The 12,571-nt window shown below is 38.3% G+C and overlaps 1 protein-coding gene and 1 non-coding gene across 3 annotated transcripts in view; one reads left to right on the forward strand and one right to left on the reverse strand.

The window, feature by feature from the left end:
• Positions 1-133: 133 nt before the first annotated feature.
• bcorl1 (BCL6 corepressor-like 1) overlaps positions 134-12,571 on the forward strand; it is a 38,596-nt gene continuing 26,158 nt past the window's right edge. The window contains exon 1 of one of the 2 annotated variants that reach the window (XM_074674038.1): positions 134-172. The gene's annotated coding sequence lies outside the window, so the exon portion shown is untranslated. Of the gene's footprint in view, positions 173-3,021; positions 3,070-12,571 lie in introns of those variants that run through there. The other variant, XM_074674042.1, reaches the window with a different exon arrangement.
• trnav-uac (transfer RNA valine (anticodon UAC)) lies at positions 2,326-2,398 on the reverse strand. Its single transcript has one exon. It is a non-coding gene; the product is annotated as a tRNA-Val (tRNA).

Consider the following 12,571-nt stretch of genomic DNA (forward strand, 5'->3'; position numbering starts at 1 on the left):
AGACAGCAACGAATGTATTATCAGGAAGAAAGATGGCGCTGTTTTCCCCGGGTAACGGTCAGCTAAACTAGCTCATAAATCAACCAAAAATTCCTAATGTACATATTTAACAGGGGAAGAAAACGTACCAAATACCTTCAAAGAAAACAGTTTCTCTACAGTACAAGGTTTGGTGAGTAACGTTTGAATCACTTTGGGATTCGAAAGCTAGCTAACCTTTATATTGTCTAACAAAACGGCCCAAATGTAGCCGTTGGAATTGTAATGTGGCTGTTAGCACATAGAAAAGTAGTATACGCTTTCAATTTTGGGACTTAAAATTTACATTCGAAATGATTTTTGTTTATTTATGTCAAAAATCACATGTGACCTTGTTTGTTAGTGTACAGTAACAGTGAAGCAAAACATAAAACATAATGGCTGGGCTGCACCTTGATAGTGCACACCTGTTCATCATTTGATGTGTTGATTGTTCAGAATACCCTGGGGATACTTTTTCTTAAGTGACATAAAATCCTAGCTACAATCTTGAATCTGCCATATACGGAAGATGATTGGGGCCACTGAAAAAAAATACATCCATTTTTTTTTTCCATTACTATGTTTTTTCGGAGAAAAAAGTCAGACTTGGAGAGAAAAAGTCAGAATTTTGACTTTAATCTCAGATTTTGACTTTTTTTTCTCAGAATTCTGAGATTGGTCAGAATTCAGATTAAGGTCAGAATTTGGAATTCTGACTTCAATCTCAGAATTCTCATTTTTTTCTCAAAAAAGGAAGAAAAAACTTGGATGTTTTTATTTTTTTTCCTGTGGTCCTTATCCTTCTCCATAGGTTTAAATGTCTAGGTGAAACTAATACCCTATATATTTATATATATTGAAATGAGTATTATTTTTTTGTAAATCAGATTTCTATTGATAGTTACTTCTGAATCAGCTAGTTTGTTTGAGTCCTTGTAAAATAGGTTTGTTTGTTTGTTTGTTTGTTTTTAAAGGTGGGTTTGGTAGTATTTGTCAGGCTCCAATAGTGTAAACACTGTGTTATAATGAAATAGTATTCTGAAAGTTTGAGTAATGCGTACAGAATCCTAATATCAGAGTACTGTTATATTTATAATGTAGGTATGCGTGCTGGTTTGGGGCTCATCAAAAGCTGCAATGTGAGTTTTGCTTTGCTTTTGATAAACAGGTAACCTGTTAATCTTAATCACCAGTTTTCGCTGAGGATGATGGTAACGCTTTGCCATTCATAAGGATTCCGGGTCATTCTTTTAATACGGTACTTTTGGGTCACAGAAATGGTAAAAAAAATAAAATAAAATAATAAAAATAAAAAAAAACTTCTTTATTTCATTTTGATGTTTCTTCTTAAAAACATGACTCTGAGCTTTATGAAAAGCATACAGGTAAATCTAAATCTGCTAAATTTAATACGTTTTTTTAAAGTTTTGAAAATATATGTCACAATGAATGGGTCCACTGTGTTGTGTCCACCGGTGGACAATAACACGGTGGACATTTTACAACAAAAATAGCTTTTAGCCTAGCTTCATTAGCATTTAAGCTTACAGGATTTGGGATAGCTGACAAGAAATCAACATTTTTACCCTGGAACCTTTTAAAATTATGATATTTGATAATTTTCTTCATAAAACTGGGATAACACAGTTGACATTTTATGATTGACCACATTAGATCTTCATCATTAAAGAGTAGATATAATAAAATAAAATTAACAAAAGAAAAGTGAGTAATCTTACCACTGTTGAATTTCCCTCTTCTGGAATGACATCACATCAAAAGACTGCATCATGCTGATGTGGGTGGAGCCTTCTTAGAGGTACAGTAACTTAGGATAACATGGTGGACACTAAATCCAGGGACGAATATTAAACTGCAATTTTAGACAAAAATATAATTTTTTGCTGATGAAATTATCAGACATATAAAGAACCCCTTATAGCTGAATAAAAATATCCAGAAATATTTTGGGGAAAAACAACAACAACAACATAATTTTCTTGAACAAACAGTGGAGAGGGCACTGGGGACATGGCTAAATAGCACATTTTTCATTTTTTAAATGGTATCTTAAAAAACTGTTTAAGTTTTATGAGTCATATCCTTGTCTTTTTAACAGATAATTAGTGAAATTTGACTAAAATAAAAAGGTTGTTTTTTTTTTTTAATTCTGTTATTTTCAGAAAATGCAGCTGGATTTAGGCTGGGGACGCAAAAGGCACCGCATTTAAAGAATGACCCTTCCACGTGTTGCACTACCAATTTGCTAACAAAATGAGTTTTGAGACGTGGGGAAAAAAGATGTGGTTCCACTGGGGCTCGAACCCAGGACCTTCTGCGTGTAAAGCAGACGTGATAACCGCTACACTATGGAACCAGCTGATTAAAGACGGAAAAACAGCAGGATTAAATCTGAGTGTGTTCTGGTGACATGATAAATGTTTCAACGTTGGCTGTCCGATCCCTTTGACGACTCATTCCTGTAACGTCACCCAGAGGTTTTTTTTTCTCCGTGGCTTTTCGTTTACACATACCGATACCGACCCGCTCCAGTCTCTGCAGCAGCTCATGCTGCTTTTACACCAAACCCGCGAACAGCTGAGCTGCTGGTGTTTTGGCTCAGTTTACGATTCAAGCCCTCTCATGTCTCTTTACTCTTTGTTGTGGATCACACAGCGAGGAAGCTAACATCCTACATTCATTCAGCCACTGCGAGCTGCCAGCTCGAACCGACTGAGTCAACCACATCTACCCGTCTTTCTCATCAGCCTGCAGCCTCGAAGCTCCGAAACCACTGTGTGGTGAAACGGCACGGGGGAGTGTGTGCATTTTCAGATTTCTGATTTGGACTGTAAAAACTCTGATTCCACACCCCCTCAAAGCGCATCAGCATCTCTTCAATCCTATCAGTTGGAGTCACCTTTGGAAGATATCCGACCTGTTTTCTGCATGTCTTTGTTGAAGACCCCTGAAGTGACTAAATCAGGATGACGACAGTATCCGTGGAGGCAGATTAATTAAGGAACCACAGATATATGAGCACAACCAGTAAGTTTGGGTGTTTTTTGTTTGTTTGCTCTTGTTCTTTTCTTGAATAAGCCTTTGAGTTCATTTCCACAGCAGGGGACCTTGGGCAAATTTTTTTAACAGTTAAAAGCTGAACATTACGACTTTGTAATAGATACACTCCTGAAATCATCGCATGTAAACAAGCGTAGGTGGACCCCTTCAAATCAAGTGATTTGATGATATATGACACATTAGCCATATATGCAAAACATGCTTTCTTCTGCTGAGTTTAAATAATCTGAAATCATTTTTTAATTATTATTATTATTATTATTGTATTTTTTATATTTTTTTTGGGTTAATTTATCAGGCTCGTAGGAGAAACCGGAGTACCCAGAGAAGACCCAAAGTAAGGGGGAAGGGTGATGGGGTGGATGTGATGGTGAGGGCTGGTTGCCTGAGGAGGGGTCAGAAGGATGGGGCTGAGAAGTTGTTAAAACCTTGCTCCTCCTCTTCCAGCGATGTGGCTCCCTCATGTCCATGGAGTGTCTGAACCTCTTCAAGGCTGAAGGTCCAGCTGGAGTCTTTGTCCCAGTGACTTCAGTGTCCAGCCCATGCCTCCTCCTGCTTGCTGGCTGGATCTTTTTTGGAAAACTTTCCTCTTTGAGAATTCAGCTCATCTAAAACCTTAACTAGAAAGTGGATATGAATCTGAGTTCAGTTTTCAGAGCCACAATCTCTCAAGAGCAAGCTCTTTGCTCTCAGTTTTTTCTTCAAGGTGCTGCCAACGTGTTTGTGAGAGAGCTGAAGTCCTCGTTCTGCAGTTTGTTATCAAGGACCTCTGTCTCTCTTGATGGAAACTGCTGGTTCTTCCCTGAGAAGCTGATTGTTAAGTTTTTCTTTCTGAAGCTTGGAATCAAAATTCCTTTGGCTGATTTTCTGTTTCTTCTTAGCTCCCCCAACTCCCTCAGAAGCTCTTTCTCAGAGCTGAGAGACACACTGAGCTTCTGGGTTATTTCCAAGAGACCTCTCTCCTTTCCCAAGCCGTTCTGTTGGGTGCTCTTCAGTTGGTCTTTTAAGTTCTGAGTTTCTGGTCTCCCACAGCCTTGTCAGCATTAGACTGGACCTCCTTCTGGAGCTCGCTCAAAGGATTTCAGCCTGATGTTGGACATTGATGGCCTCTGTCTCATACTTCTCATTGAGCTTTTTGAATAAACTCTGGGACCTTCCTGTTTTTCTTGGAGAGACTTCTTCTTTTCTTTGTCAGTGCTGAGATCTTCCTGGCTGGTTTTGAGCATCCTTTTCAGCTCCTCATCCTCTTGTTGAGGACATTTCTGGAGACTGAGTAGATGTTTGAGCTCCTTCAGCTCTCCAAGAGATGTTTCTCCTTCTCAAAGGTGTCTTCCTTAAGGGTGTTGCGCCCTATTATCTCCTGATAAAGGATGTGTTTCTGTTAGTCCAGCACCCTGTCTTCCAGAGACTTGATCTTCTCCTTGGTTTCACAGTTGAACGAATCAGCCTGTTGTTGTTGAGCAGGGATTTCAGATTCACGCTTGGCTTTCTTCTCCGTCTGTTGTTTGAGATGTTTATTCTTCATCCTCTCTTGGTGCAGCTTTTTCACCAGCTTCACCTGCATTGTGTAATAATCCCCTCTCAGCATTAGATACTTCTTCGGAAGAAGCTTTTTAGGCATGTTGTTGATGGTCTCCATGAACTGAGCTTCTAGAGCAGGGGTTTCTTTATGCTGTTCCTCTGAATCTCTGTTCTAGGATCCTTCTTTCATAAACACGTTCATCACCTCTTGTGTGAGTCTCTTAATTTTCTTCACGCTGGAGTTCTCCCCCTCTGTGTTAGCAGACATACCATGTGTTTCCACAGTTTGCTAACCTGAAAAATCAGTGAGGTCCTCCTGATATTTTCCTCTGCCCTTGACCATTTTCTGCTTTGGCATCTTGATATACTGTTTGATTTGCAATCGAACAACTTGTAAGAAATCTCTGACAAAGCGAGAACTGTTTGAGAATGATGCGACTGACAGCTGCTGGATTCTAAAGCAGTCCCGAAGTTATGTTCTCTTGATCTCCTTGTTCCATTGATCTGTATTTGAAGCATTGCACAGGTAAATAATCAATAAAAATAGATATTATCAGGTTCTCGATAGTATTTCAATTCAGGGAGGATGTGAAAAAATTCTGTCCCCTAGAGCATGAAAGAAAATAACTGAAAACCACTGGATAAGATCAGAGCTGTCACACGATGCAACTTCTTACACTAATGTTTAAGTTGAGGAAAGTGTATTAAAACTAACATTTTATTTCTTTATCATTTAAAAGGCACATTATTTTCTTGATTAACTCATGTTGTTATAAAAATATGCGTATTATATCCCAAAATATCAGTCCACAACCAAAATTTGTCTCTGAATGATAAATACACAAAACAGAAAAGGAGAATGTCTCTGTTTTGGATTGCTTTTTAAATTGCATTCACAGCATGAAAAATTACCTTGGAGATATTACAGAAATTAATTCTTTTCATGGATCATTCAATTTTTGGAGTAGTATGCACAATGGGTTAGTAAATTAACATTACCGTGTAAGAGAAATCTATTGTACACTTGCACACATGGCTGAACAAACAAAAACTGCAGCAAAATTTGGTGTTTAGTTTAAATTATACAAAATTTTATCACTTTGCATCAACTCAGTCAAGCAATGTTGATCAGGAAGCTGAAAGTACAGGCCAAAATTTGAATAATTAACACAGTTGACCTCTGCATCTCAACCGTAACTTTACTTCTCTTTTGAACTGCTGCTTCACGTATGCAGGAAAAAGTGCTGGCTTAGATTTTTCCTCACTCTGCTGCTCCATCAGTAGTACCTGCCAGAGTGTCCGCTGTAGTCTCTACATCAAAAACAAATGTTAAGAGTTCAAAACTGAAAAGGAAGTCTCACAGTCACAACTCTCCTGCCAAGTTTGTCTTTGACATATTCAGGCTAAGTTTGTATATTCATCTTTCACCAAAATTGTTGGCTTCTTAGTGTTTGTTACTGTCAGAGCATTAATTAAGAAACTTCTCCAGACCTCCTCAAGGTGTCTCTAAATGTCAAGCTCTCCATATTTTACCGCTGGTGGGTTTCATATCAGTGACAAAGACTCTCCTCTCCTTCCTCTGCAGCATCTTTCCATTTTTAGCCACTTTGACTGGAGCGCTCCAGCTTCCTTAGGTGCCAGTGAGGGAAGGGCAGTTAGGCGTGAGTAGGAAAAATGTGGGGATGACAGCTGCATCTGTTTATCATGTGGGGTACAATAGCACACCTTGAGAGGAAGCCAGAGCTTGTTTGCTCACTGATCCTGGCTCTAACACCGCAGACCAGTTAGCAGACAAGGCCAATTCATTTAAGGGGATTGGATCAAAGTTGGGGTAAATCCATACCATAGCTAACATATATTATGGGTTTTTGATACCAGAGAGAAGTTCTCTACATTTTTAAACTTAATATTAGCAAACAGGAAATATGTTTTATGTGGGTCATTAATAAGATGACTGTTTTCTGCCTGGATCTTTAAGAAATGCCAGATAGTAGTCATGACCCAGTAGTCTTGTGGTGTTTTCTAGAATTTGCATCATAAAGTATTGCATTGTATCGCATTGAATCATATTGCATCAAATCATAACACAGTGTATCATATCGCAGCACAATACATTGTAACATAGTGTATCCTAACATATCTTAACTTAAAGTTACATATCGTATTGTAACATATTGTATCATAACACATCGTAACACATTGTAACATATTGTATCGTTACATATCAAAACATATAGTATTTTAACATTGTATTGTTACATATCCTATTGTTGCACATCATGTTGTAATATATTGTATTGTAACACATCGTACTGTAACATATCATATTGCACAGTATATGATTGCATAGTAGACTTTCATATAGTAGACTAATATATCGCATTGCATGGTAATGCATCGCATCGCATTGTGTTGTGTGATGTCCATGCTCGTCATATTGCTTTTATTCAGTTTATGCCTGATGCTCTGCGGGCTGTGCACATAAACATAAAACCCCATAAAGTCAGTTAATCAGAGAGAGAGAAGATGGTATGTACCTGTGCTAAATCAGTATAGGCAAACTACTACTAGCCAGAGCTGTTGCTCCGATTGATTAATGGCTACTGCTACAAAGTTGTATTGTTCCACTCCCCAGATGTGAACAAGACCAGATTACAGATGTGGTGTCGTGCTGTTTGAGTCGCAGTTGTTTGATAAAGAGAATTGAGGTAAAGTTGAACTCATTCTTTCTAGATAAACTGTCGAAAAATCACTCAATCAAAGCAGTTTGGAACGGTATCGTATGCTGGAATAATTTATGGTATTGTATTGCATTACATTAACAAACAGTGAACAAAATGTTAAGATGTTCTGTTAACCAAGACATAGAAAAATATATCTCTGCATTTGTATCTCAAAAGAAGTTTACATCTTCTTTATAACAACGGTCTCTTTCAGTTTACACAGATGAATTTTTAACATGACTTTCCAAAACATCCTGCTTAGATTATTATACCAATGGCTACCAGGGTCAAAGTCGTTAGCTTCTCAATGCTATTAGTCAACTGTGTTTTTTTAGCTAGACAACAGCATGTAGTTGTTTGTTGTAGTTTGTTACAAGTCTCTGACACATCTCAATCAATCAATCAATCAATCAGTCAGTCAATTATTTTTTTATTTATATTGTGCCAAATCATAACAATTACCTCAAGACACTTTACAAAAAAAATTAACAGGTCTAGACCCGTTAATGTTGATAAAATTTGATTAGCAGAAACCCAACATCAAGACAAGGAGTCTTATCTCATCTTAATCCACCATGAGGACAGCACTTTGCAGCATTTAGTAAGTTACAATGGCGTGAAAAAACTTCCCTTTACCAGGCAGAAACCTTGGACAGAACCAGACTCATGTTAGACAGTGTTGGGGTCAGAGAGAGAGATAGAGGAGAGAGGGAGAGAAATGTTGACAGAGGGAGAGGGAGAGGGAGCAAGGGAAAGAGAGACACACACACACACAGTCCGTAGTTCGGCATTGTGGCGATACTTAAGGTGAAACTCCTCTCAGCCCATTCTTTTTTAGCAAATCTTCAAATTCCTCCTGTTTTGACAGTCTCCTTACATGGACCCTGGTCTTCAGTTCAGCCCACAGATTTTTTCAAAGGGATTTAAGTCAAGGCTTTGTGCAGGACAGTCAATAATGTTCACTTTGGTTTTCTATAGCTAGTTCCTCACCAGGAGCCATGTATGTTTTGGCTTGTTGTTCTATTGGAAGACGAAGTGATAACCAGATCCTGTTTTGCTGCTGACTGCTCAAGATTTTCTGTCAAGATCTTTACACATTGTGCTTTCTTAAAGGGGCTGTGAGGAGTTTGAAAGTGATCTTGAAAAAGTCTCCCTTTAAGATGTATGCCTGATCGTAATCCACACTTCAATATGGGATTATCACAACCAATGTAGGTTATTTCGAAATGCTACTTCATAGCTTTTTAGTAGCTTCCCGATCGGGTCAAGCAAGACTGGATCAATTTATGGCAGGTCCAAGTGTCCATGACAACACCACGCTGGCTGACGAAGTTTAGTGAGACGAGAGATCTGTGTTTTTCACTGATAGAAACAATTTCTGTGATTAATTTTGTAGTGATGGTGGACACAGGAGCCCAACTGTTAGACAGAAAAAGGACAGAAGAACACAAGAAAGCTAAACGAGAGAGTGATAAAGCCTGAGCTAAAGGCTAACACAGGGGCTAAACTGTTTGTGATAATGTTCATTCCAGCCCATATGCAGCAGTTATTTTGCCGTGGTCTGTTCAAACTTGAGAGTCTATCAATAAAATGAAGGGTGAGGTTACGTTAGCTCTGCTTGGTAGATGACTGGCAGGACATAACCAGGATACATTTACATTACACATTACCGACATGTCTCACAGCACCAAGCTGTCAGTGCTTCAAATGGATGGCTGCTTAACGAACTGACAGTTTACTTGTTGACATGTTAGCCTACCGATGCGTCGTAGCACCATGCTACTAGTAGCGTTACATATAGCCGGCTACTAACGTGTGGTACAAACTTACATTTGCTTGTTGCCACGCTCCAAACAACAGAGCTGCGTAGCTGAAATATACCTTACCTTGTCACATTGTATCTGTTAAACAGTTGCCTTGAACAAAGAAAATAAGTTCCAAAACAAACACACGCCTGGCTCAAAGTCAAATTTTCACAACAGTGTGCGTGAGACCTCTGGCCAGAAGGTGGCGATGCAGTCCAATTAAAACAGATCCTCTTCATAGCATCTTTAAGGTGTCTTTAACCTTGAAGAGATTAGCAGCTCTATACTTTAGAGCTCTAGTATGGTCTCATCTGACCAAAGAATACACTTCCAGTATGCACAGGATTTCCGCAGATTGTCTTTAGCATACTTTGGTCTAGATTGACGGTGTTTCTCCTGTAGAGGATGAATTTTGCATCCTTGCAGTCAGTTTCTGTGCAAGGCTCTAGTGACTGTCTTCTCTGATGCTGCAATTCCTGACTTGGCTAAGTCATACACAAATGTTAAGTAGTTGTTTGAGAGTCTTCAGACACATCTCTCGCTAGTTTTTTTTTTTTTTTTCTCCCAAAGTCTTTAAAATCTTTGGCTTACTGCCTCTGTCAGACTTTTTCTGTACTGTGTGGCTCTCTTTGAATTTCTTGATGATACTTCTTGCTCCCCTCACTGACACTTGGAAATGCAGCAGTAACTTTCTCCTGCGTTGTGAGGATTTACTATTCTTTTTCTCACGTCTAAACCGATTTCTTTTATTTTTGGCATTTTTTCCAGTCACCTTTAGGGATGGTTATCTTTTGCATTTGAAGCAATACGGTACTTGTGCCCCGTACCTGGCAATCGGTACCGGTACTCAACGGTGCCAATTTTCGGTACTTTTTTGTGTTTATGTGGTAAAAAGTTTACAATATTTCATAGTATTTATTTTCAATTTGACATATTTATTTTTCAATATATAACCTTGCAATGCTGTATTCATGTCCAGCATGGAAAATCTCCTACTCTTCCACTCCCTCACAGCCACAAGGATGCATTTAGGTACCTAAACATGGTACCTATTGATTTTATGTGATACTTTTTTATATTTCATTATTAATCAAATTGATATTTTTTAACACATAAACACAAAAAAGTACCGAAACTTGGTACCATTGAGTACCGGTACCGATTGCCAGGTACGGGGCATAGGTACCGTATTGTTTCAAATGTGAAAGGTACCCATCCCTACTTAAGAAAGTTTGGAAGAAAACCTAAAATATAATGGGTGCTAATCATTTTGACCTGGACTGTATTTAGCTGCTAATGATTCAAGATTCAATATTCAAGATGCTTTATTGTCATAAGATAATGTACAAGTACATACACTGTGAAAAACTTGTTTAGCTGATGTCTGTTTAATCTAAATGAGTTTAACGTAAACTTAATGGACAAGATGTCACCAGATGTTTGACATGGCCTCCTCTAGAACATACATTAGCCTCAAAACCGAATAACAGGACTTTACAAAGCCATGTTCACAACATCAGATGCATGTGGAAAAATAACACACCGTGTGTGTCCTTGAGTTGTAAGCAAAATTTCTCCATCCCCTTTTCATCCTTATAAAATCTTCAAAAAATGTGATCTCTCTTAGAAGATGCTTTCCATTGTGCACTTCTTTCATCCAGATATGCTTGCTGTTTCCCACTTGTTGCCTTTGAGCTCCTGCTGAGGTTGTAATTTCTCATCTGTCAATCAGTTGAACGGTGTTAAACAGGATGTTGAAGGTTCCCCCTGGATATTTTTTGTCATTTTTTTGAGTGGATCTGATTTGTTTGTGCCGTGTTTGAGCAGATGGCATTGCACATTTAATCACGTTTTTTTTTTTTTTTTTTTTAAGCGCACATGCACGTGTGTGTGTGTGTGTGTGTGTGTGTGTGTGTGTGTGTGTGTGTGTGTGTGTGTGTGTGTGTGTGTGTGTGTGTGTGTGTGTGTTAGGGGATTGTTGCAGTCACAGTAAACTTGGATACTTGTGGTAAACAAACTACATGATCACATTTACCTACTTGCCAGTCAAAGCAGATTCAGGTGCTTGATTCAATCATTGATTTTTGGATCATTTGAGCCTCACTCAGTCACCTCACACACCAGTATAACGTCCGTTACCTGTTTAGCGTGGTAGAGGCCACTGCAGACTCTCTTTTGTACTTGTGTCCATTACAGTTAGAAGCACTAATATTATGTTGATTGTTATCATTCAGCTTCATGATTAGCATATCTGTGTGTCAGCCATTATGCACAAATTGTTTGGATTCATGTTGTGGTGAACTGCAGGAAGAACAAAAAAGTCTGTTGTGTTTGCAACATAGAACTTCAATTTCACTAACTAATCAAAACATTTATTATGTTTGATTAAATTGTGAACACTTTCTTCTGACTGAACTGCCCTCACTGAAGCAGTTGCTGGAGATATAGAGGCAAAAGCCCCTGTGTCATATAAATCCTCATGTCACATATTCGTATGAAGCAATAATCATTAAGCATGTTTATTTAGACAGCTTATAAAGATGAAACTATATACCAGTATATCAATTTTCAAAAGATGTGGAAAGTAAAGAATGAGTTTGTGTAAATATCTTTGACTGCACACAACAGACGTACTGTCTGGGACGCAAGCTTTAGTTTCTGATACAGAGTTTTGAAGCTTATTATCAGTAGCAGCCATATTGGAAATGCAACAGTGGACCTGAAGTCTTCTTTTGGTCCAGGCTCTACAGGTCATCTTCTGCTGTAAAACTTAGCTCTGTTTGCCTGGTGTGAATGTTGTTTCTGTTATGAAGGTTTTATTTTCCACCTTTGCATTAGCTTCATTGCTTGTGGACGACTTGGCCAAATTCATCATCAATTTTCTCCCAGTGTTAATTTAAATGTAACTAATTTAAGAAAGCAATGCATTGGAATGACAATAAGACCATGTCAACTTTTTATACACTAAAGATGATCTGAAAGTACTAATTTCCGAGTTGTTTCAAACTGAAATTCAAATTTAGACTGGACTACAAGAGCAAAGGTCAGAAAACTGTTTGTTTTTTAAAAAAACAGGCAAATTTAAGCCCATTTAATGTGCATCTGTGGAAAATATCTTATTAGTTTACTGAGTGTGGCTTACAATAGCAAAGCTACCACCATTAGCCTTCAGTCCTCCTTGCAGGTTAGCATCTACATGCCTGAGCTGGTGTCAGTTTAGTGGTTATGTGCCAGTTTAACCTGCTTAAGACTTGCCACAATTCAACTGTTATTAAGAAAGAAAAAAATAGGCAAAAAACCCGACAACTTTAAAAAAAATCTATCAAAACACTACAAAACCTCTCCAAGATGCCATACATTTAACACTTTTTATATATCATCGTTAACTGAAGCTACAGCTCCCATTAGTGATGTGTGGCT

This window comes from Halichoeres trimaculatus, unplaced genomic scaffold, assembly GCF_033239565.1.
Source record: "Halichoeres trimaculatus isolate MK-OKI-2021-1 unplaced genomic scaffold, fHalTri1.1 fHalTri1_scaffold_7, whole genome shotgun sequence".
NCBI classification, from domain to species: domain Eukaryota; kingdom Metazoa; phylum Chordata; class Actinopteri; order Labriformes; family Labridae; genus Halichoeres; species Halichoeres trimaculatus.